Source organism: Notamacropus eugenii, chromosome 2 (genome assembly GCF_028372415.1).
Source record: "Notamacropus eugenii isolate mMacEug1 chromosome 2, mMacEug1.pri_v2, whole genome shotgun sequence".
Classification (NCBI taxonomy): Eukaryota; Metazoa; Chordata; class Mammalia; order Diprotodontia; family Macropodidae; genus Notamacropus; species Notamacropus eugenii.
The window spans coordinates 412,346,050-412,353,531 of record NC_092873.1 but is presented as its reverse complement, the minus strand read 5'-3'; the positions used below and the strand labels follow the sequence as shown (position 1 = coordinate 412,353,531).

The 7,482-nt window shown below is 50.7% G+C and overlaps 1 long non-coding RNA gene across 1 annotated transcript; it reads left to right on the top strand.

The window, feature by feature from the left end:
* Positions 1–236: 236 nt before the first annotated feature.
* On the top strand, positions 237–6,917 carry LOC140529230 (uncharacterized). The gene is made up of 2 exons (XR_011975465.1): positions 237–405; positions 6,025–6,917. It is a non-coding gene; the product is annotated as an uncharacterized lncRNA (long non-coding RNA).
* The last annotated feature ends 565 nt before the right edge of the window (positions 6,918–7,482 follow it).

The window sequence follows — 7,482 nt, the reverse complement described above, 5'->3', positions numbered from 1 at the left end:
AGAGAAGGGACTGCCTGAGGCTATGCAAACATACCAATGCGGGACCTGGTGAAGCAGTAGATGTTATGTAAACACAGATAGCCAAAGTACGATGTCCTAAGATAGAGCTGGCCCACCACGGAATTTGCTTGGAATCTCTTTGTCTTTTCTCTATATAAGTTTGCAACCCTGATAATAAAATCAGACCTTGCTTACCACCCTTTTGGTCTCACTCCTCTTTTCACCCATCCCCTTCAGGTAGGCGTTCTCCTCGATTCCCCCACTCATACTGGCCCTGCAGGTCAGGGCAAGTGGCGCCCAGACGTGGGGCTCGAGGTCCGGACTTCTGCCAGGCGGACCAACATTGAGAGACGATTCGTCGCGACCCCTTCCTTCTCATCGCTCATGAAGAGCCCCTGCGTTTTGGTAAGTTGAGTTTCGTCCGCCTCATTCTAATCATGGGTTCCAACCTTTCCAAGGAACAGGTCTTTATCCATGACCTTAAGCATGCCCTTAAGGATAGAGGAGTTAAGGTTAAGAAAAAGGACTTAGTGAACTTCTTTCTTTTTGTTGATGAGGTCTGTCCCTGGTTTATTGTTAATGGGCCGGACATCCATCCGGGCAAGTGGCAAAAGGTTGGGAGAGAGCTTAATAAGAAATTGCAAACTGAGGGCCCGGAGGCCGTCCCCCCTTCTGTCTTTTCCTATTGGGGAATCATTAGAGACATAGTGGAATCCGCCTCCAGAGATCCGGGTGAGCGACAGCTCCTTTCGGTGGCAGAATTTTGCTTGCGCCCTTTGTCACGGGCCGCCTCTGTTAAGTCACTAGAGCGCCCCTTACCACGGGCGGCTCCTGTAAAATCACTACCTTCAATAGCCAAAAGTCCCCCAAGGCCCCCGTCCGTGGTCATTGATATTCCGCCAGAGCCACCAAAGCCCATTTATCCTCCCCTCCCTACAGGGCCCCGCCCTACAACCGAGTCCCTAACTTTCCCTATTATTACTAAACACAAGACCCCTCCCTTAAAGAATCCTGACCCTGATACGTTAGATCCTGGGGATGAAGCGGAACTTGAGGATGAGGCCGCCCGATATAATGATCCCGATTGGCCTGCTCTTCAACATTTGCTTCCTCCTTACTTATCCCAAACCTGCGCCCCTGTACTTTTGCCCCCTGTTCCCACTCCCTCGGTCCTTACCAATGCTAGACACCAACTTTCCACCCAGGTTAAGGAGCTCCGAGAAGTCTTAGACCTACAAAAGCAATATGTACAGCTCTCCTCGGAGTTGAGTTCCCTGCAGCACTCCCTCCAGAGCTCAGTCATTCTTTCTCCCAGTAAGCCTCAGTCGACCAAGGACCCGTCCAACAGGACTGGCGCTAAGACTAAAAACTCAAAAGAAGCGCAGCCCATGATGTTCCCCGTTATAACTCGGTCCCGCCGACTTGGGCCCCCACAAACCCCTGGGGCGGGTGAACTTACAGACTCCTCCGCGAGTGAGGGAGAGGAGGAGGAAGAGGAAAAGAATAAGGAGGAGGAGGAGGAGGAAGAGGAGGGAGAAGAAGGGCAGAGCAGTAGGAAGGCGGAACGGGAATGGCCGGAATACCGAAAATTGCATTTCAAGGGGCTTAAAGATCTCAATGCCGCTGTTAAGGCATATGGCCCCAATGCCCCTTTCACCCTCTCCGCCCTTGAGGCCATGTCCCGTGGAGGGTATCTTTTGCCGGCGGAGTGGCTCCGCGTGGTTCGAGCTGTTCTCTCACGGGGACAATTTTTGACGTGGAAAGCCGACTTCTATGATCGTTGTCAATCCACGGCAAAGAGCAATGGGAAGTCCCCCAACTCCCCCGCTTCAAAATGGACCTATGAAAAGCTGAGTGGTCAAGGCAAATATGCAGGTGAGGCCAAGCAACGCCGCCTTCCCATAGGTCTCTTGGCGCAAACCGCCAACGCGGCATTTGCCGCCTGGCGCGCTTTACCAACCCCTGGTTCTCCTCTTGCCCCGCTTAATAAAATAATACAAGGGACTCAGGAGGACTTTTCTGAATACGTTAGCAGGCTCCTGGAGGCCACCGAGCGGACCCTCGGTCAGGAGGCCTCTAAGGATCAGCTTGTGAGGCGTCTGGCATATGAGAACTCCAATACTGCTTGTCGCTCTGCCTTGCGCGGGAAATGGAGGGATAAAACCCTAGAGGAGATGATCCGCCTCTGCAGAGACATAGATCCTTTTACTACGAAAATATCCCAGGCTGTACATTTAGCTGTCGGGGCGGCTCTCCAGCCGGGGGACTCCCAGAAGGAGTGTTTCCGCTGTGGGCAACCCGGTCACTTTGCCCGGCAGTGCCCCAGCTCGCCAGATACCCCCCCTCCTCCAACCCAAAATAGGGGTTCTCAACCTTCCACCCTCTGCCCCAGATGCAGGAAAGGGAAGCACTGGGCGAACACTTGTCGCTCCGCGACAGATGTCAATGGCCACCCCCTGCAGGGAAACGGCCGGAGGGGCCAGCCCCGGGCCCCCCAGCCGATCCCCGTCCCGCGGGCCTCGGGGACCAGCCCGCCCACACCCAACTCTACAGAGCCACTTCAGGAAGCGCAGGGGTGGACCTGTGTGCCGCCTCCACCACAATATTGACCCCTGAAGGTGGGGTGCATGTAATTTCTACAGGCATCTTTGGCCCCCCGCCCCCCAATTTTTATTTTTTTATTCTTGGTCGTGCTTCCACTACTATTAATGGCCTTCTAATCCACCCCTCCATTGTTGACGGTGATTATATGGGGGAAATCCAGATACTTGCTTCAACCCTACAGGGACCCCTCACTGTCTATCAGGGGCAACGCCTTGCACAGGCTCTCCCGCTCCCCCTACAAACCCCATACCCTGCCCTCACCACCGTTAGAGGCCACTCCAAGCCCGGGTCCTCAGACATCTATTGGGTTCAGGCCATTTCCCAGGACCGCCCCATGCTTACGCTTACCATTCAAGGCAGATCTTTTGAAGGAATATTAGATTCCGGAGCTGACTCAACTGTTATTTCAAAAGATAGCTGGCCGCCTTCTTGGCCCCTTCAACCATCCATGACGCACTTACAGGGCATAGGCCAGTCCCATTATACTCTACAGAGTTCCCAATGGTTGCCCTGGCAAGACAAGGAGGGAAATAAAGGGACTGTCCGGCCTTTTGTGGTCCCCGGCCTACCTGTCAACTTATGGGGAAGGGATATTCTTTCTCAGATGGGGATAATTATGTGCAGTCCAAATACAGTTGTAACCCGTCAGATGGTCTCCCAGGGATTTCTCCCAGGGAAAAGGCTAGGCAAAAGAGGGCAAGGACAACCGTCCCCAATTGTTGCTGAAGGGAGGAAAGGGCGAGCAGGCCTTGGCTTTGAAGGCCCAGATAATCAGAACCATTTTTTCGTGAGGGCCACGGGTCCTCCTGCACTCCAGGCAGATAGGATCTCGTGGAAAAATGACCTACCCGTCTGGGTAGACCAGTGGCCCTTACCCAAGATAAAGCTGGAAGCAGCGTTCGCTTTAGTGCAGGAGCAATTAGCTGCAGGGCACATAGAACCGTCCACATCCCCGTGGAACACGCCCATTTTTGTTATCCAGAAAAGGTCAGGTAACTGGCGGCTCTTACATGATTTGCGGGCCGTCAATAAAACTATGGTTCCTATGGGGGCCCTTCAACCTGGGCTCCCCTCTCCTGTAGCCATACCACAAGGTTTCTCTAAGATTACAATTGACCTTAAGGATTGCTTCTTTTCCATTCCCCTCCACCCCTCCGATTGCCAGCGCTTCGCTTTTAGTGTTCCTATCACCAATTGTGTGGGCCCTTCCCCGCGTTTTCAGTGGAAAGTCTTGCCACAAGGCATGGCTAATAGCCCTACGCTGTGCCAAAAATATGTAGCACAAACAATTGACCCTTTTCGCTTGCAGTATCCCAAGCTTTATATCATCCATTATATGGACGATATCCTCCTTGCAGGTTCAGATGATGAGGAATTGACCCAGGTATCACAGGAGCTCATTAGGGCATTGGAAAATCGGGGCCTTAAAATTTCCCCCGATAAAATACAAACCTACCCCCCGCAGCTCTTCTTGGGGTTTGAACTTTTAACTAATCGCATTCTCTCCCAGAAGGTTCGCTTGCGAGTAAGTCACCTTTGTTCCCTTAATGATTTCCAAAAGCTTCTGGGAGAATTGAATTGGCTTAGGCCTTATCTTAAGCTCACTACGGGGGAATTGAGACCCTTGTTTGATATTCTAAAAGGAGACTCCGACCCAAATTCACCCCGTTCTCTCACGCCGGAGGCCCGTAAGGCCCTTGCCTTAATTGAGCAAGCTATTCATGATCAACATATTGGGTATTACGCTCCTCTAAAACCTCTTTGGCTCTTAATTTTTTCTACCGCTTTTTCCCCCACTGGATTATTGTGGCAGGAGCATCCGTTGTTTTGGATTCATATGCCAGCCACACCTACAAAGATCCTCCCCTCCTACCCGCATTTAACGGCTGGCCTCCTGCGCCTAGGGCGAGAGGCAGCCCTTCGGCTTTTTGGTCGGGAACCAGATCATATTGCCTGCCCCTACACCGCTTCACAGATTCAATGGCTGCTTCAGAATGATGACGATTGGGCAGTTAACTGCATTTCCTACCCAGGGATTATAGACAATCATTATCCCTCAGACAAGCTTGTCCAGTTCTTTCAGAAAACACCTGTTGTCTTCCCAAGGATTACCAAGGCGGAGCCCATCAGAGGCGCCCATTTGGCGTTCACTGATGGATCCGCCACAGGGAAGGCAGCCTTCAGTGTTGATGGAAAGGCCACCTCTTTTGACACACCCTTCATCTCTGCGCAGCTGGTGGAACTTGCAGCGGTCATCAAGGTTTTTGAATCTGTTCCGGGTCCTCTCAATATTTATACTGATAGCTCCTACATTGCACATTCGGTCCCTCTATTGGAAACTGTCCCGTATATTCGTCCCTCCACTAATGCGTCTCCTCTTTTTGCCACTCTTCAGCTTCTAATCCTCTCCCGCAAGCACCCCTTTTTCATTGGACATATTCGTGCCCACTCCGACCTCCCCGGTCCCCTTTCTGAAGGGAATGATCAGGTTGATCAGGCAACTCGTCGCATTTTACTTGCGCTGTCTACCTCTCCTGTTGCTGCTGCCACGCAAGCCCATAAGCTGCATCACCTTAATGCCCATACGCTTCGTCTCAAGTTCCCTATCACCCGGGAACAAGCCAGACAGATCGTGAAACAGTGCCCTGGCTGCCTGACTCTTCTCCCTGAACCTCATACTGGCATCAATCCCCGAGGTCTCATTCCCGGGGAGCTTTGGCAAATGGATGTCACTCATTACCTCCCTTTTGGTCGGCTTAAATATATTCATGTGTCCATTGATACCTTCAGTGGTTTTATCTTTGCCACCTTGCAACCTGGAGAGGCCACCAAGCATGTCATTAATCACCTCATTAGTGCCTTGGCAGTCCTCCCGCAGCCCAAAATTCTTAAGACAGATAATGGCCCCGGCTACACTAGCTCTTCTTTCAGATCCTTTTGTACACAACTACATATTAAGCATGTAACTGGCATACCCTATAATCCTCAGGGGCAAGGAATTGTGGAAAGGGCCCATCAAACATTGAAAAACATGGTCCTGAAATTACAGTCAGGGGGGGAAGTTCTTTATCCCAGAGCTGGCAATGCCAAAACGTTGCTCAATCACGCCCTTTTTGTTTTAAATTTTCTCACCCTTGACGCTGCGGCAAAGAGTGCAGCAGACCGCCTTTGGCATTCCTCTACGGCCCAAACCTACGCTCAGGCAAAATGGAAAGATCCCCTTCTTGGCAAATGGCAGGGCCCTGATCCTGTGTTAATCTGGGGCAAAGGCCATGCTTGTATTTATGATTCAAAGTGCCAAAATGCTAGATGGTTGCCTGAAAGGCTGATCAAGTTGATGGACAAGCCAGATGCTTACAATACCGTCCAGGGGACTACACCTCCCTGAGACACATCTGTTTTTCTTTTCCTGTTTTTCAGGAGATGACGCAAAGAACTTTTCGAAAATCCCCTCTGGAGTGGCTTGAATGGAGTCCTCCCATATCTCCTCCCTCTCCTTGGACCCTTGATTGGTCTCCTCCTACTTCTTTCTTTTGGGCCCTGGGCTTTTAGTAGACTAACCTCTTTCATTAAAACGCAGATTGAGGCTTCTCTTAAAAGCCCTATCAATATCCATTATCATCGCCTGGCACTTCTGGAGAACCCTGCAGACAACGAGGAGGACGGACTTCAGTTCTCCAAGCTTGTGCAGTCAGAGTCCCGTTGCATGCGGTGGTGGAAGGCCTTTAGGGAATAAACACGGAGCGGCAGCTGTGAGAGTGCCCATGACGGGAATATTGAGGCCCCATATATCAGGATCATAGGCGCGGCTGCAGTTGTTCCCTATGACGGGAGTAGAGCAAGGCCGTGGCTGTTCGGCCACGTAGATCCCCTTGCTTAGCCTAAGACAGGGTCATCTGCCGAAAAAGCGCTCTGAATATGGAAACCAGCCTCATAGCCTAAGACAGGCCTCTCACCCGCCCGCATATTTTAATTTCAGTCCGCCCGCATGTTTTAATTTTAGTCAAAAGGGGGACATGTCGGGGACTGAGGCCCCCCACCTGTACCTCCTCTAACCTGCTTGCTTTCGTCCCGCCTGAGAAGAAAAACCGCACCCCACGATCCCGTGGAGAGATAAGAGAAGGGACTGCCTGAGGCTATGCAAACATACCAATGCGGGACCTGGTGAAGCAGTAGATGTTATGTAAACACAGATAGCCAAAGTACGATGTCCTAAGATAGAGCTGGCCCACCACGGAATTTGCTTGGAATCTCTTTGTCTTTTCTCTATATAAGTTTGCAACCCTGATAATAAAATCAGACCTTGCTTACCACCCTTTTGGTCTCACTCCTCTTTTCACCCATCCCCTTCAGGTAGGCGTTCTCCTCGATTCCCCCACTCATACTGGCCCTGCAGGTCAGGGCATTTGGGAACCCAAAATTTTGTGAAAATGAATGTTAAAAGTTAAATAAATTAATTTAAAAAAAATACCAACTTTTTCTTTTTAAGGTCTTTAGAGAAGTTAAATTTTTTCTAATTTTGTAAAAGACAGCCCAAAGGCGAATTCCTTGGAAGTGATGAATTTTGACCCATTTTTTTTTTCCTTTGGGACTGGAAGTCCCTCCCCCCCCCCTCCTTAAAGGAGGACGTGGAAGTAAGCCTTGAGAAGAAAACAAGAGGACAAAAATAATTGAGTTTTCCCTGATTTCTTTGTGCCCAGGAAATCCAGAGAATTGGGCACCCACTTAACTGACATTTCTCTAACCTTCTAACACCCAGAAAATTCAGAGAATTGTGCTTTGGAGGGTATGCCCAGGTCCATGGCCTCAAACACAGCCACTGGACCAACAACTTGAGTCTCTAACTCTCTAGCGCCCAGAAAGTTCAGAGACTTAGGC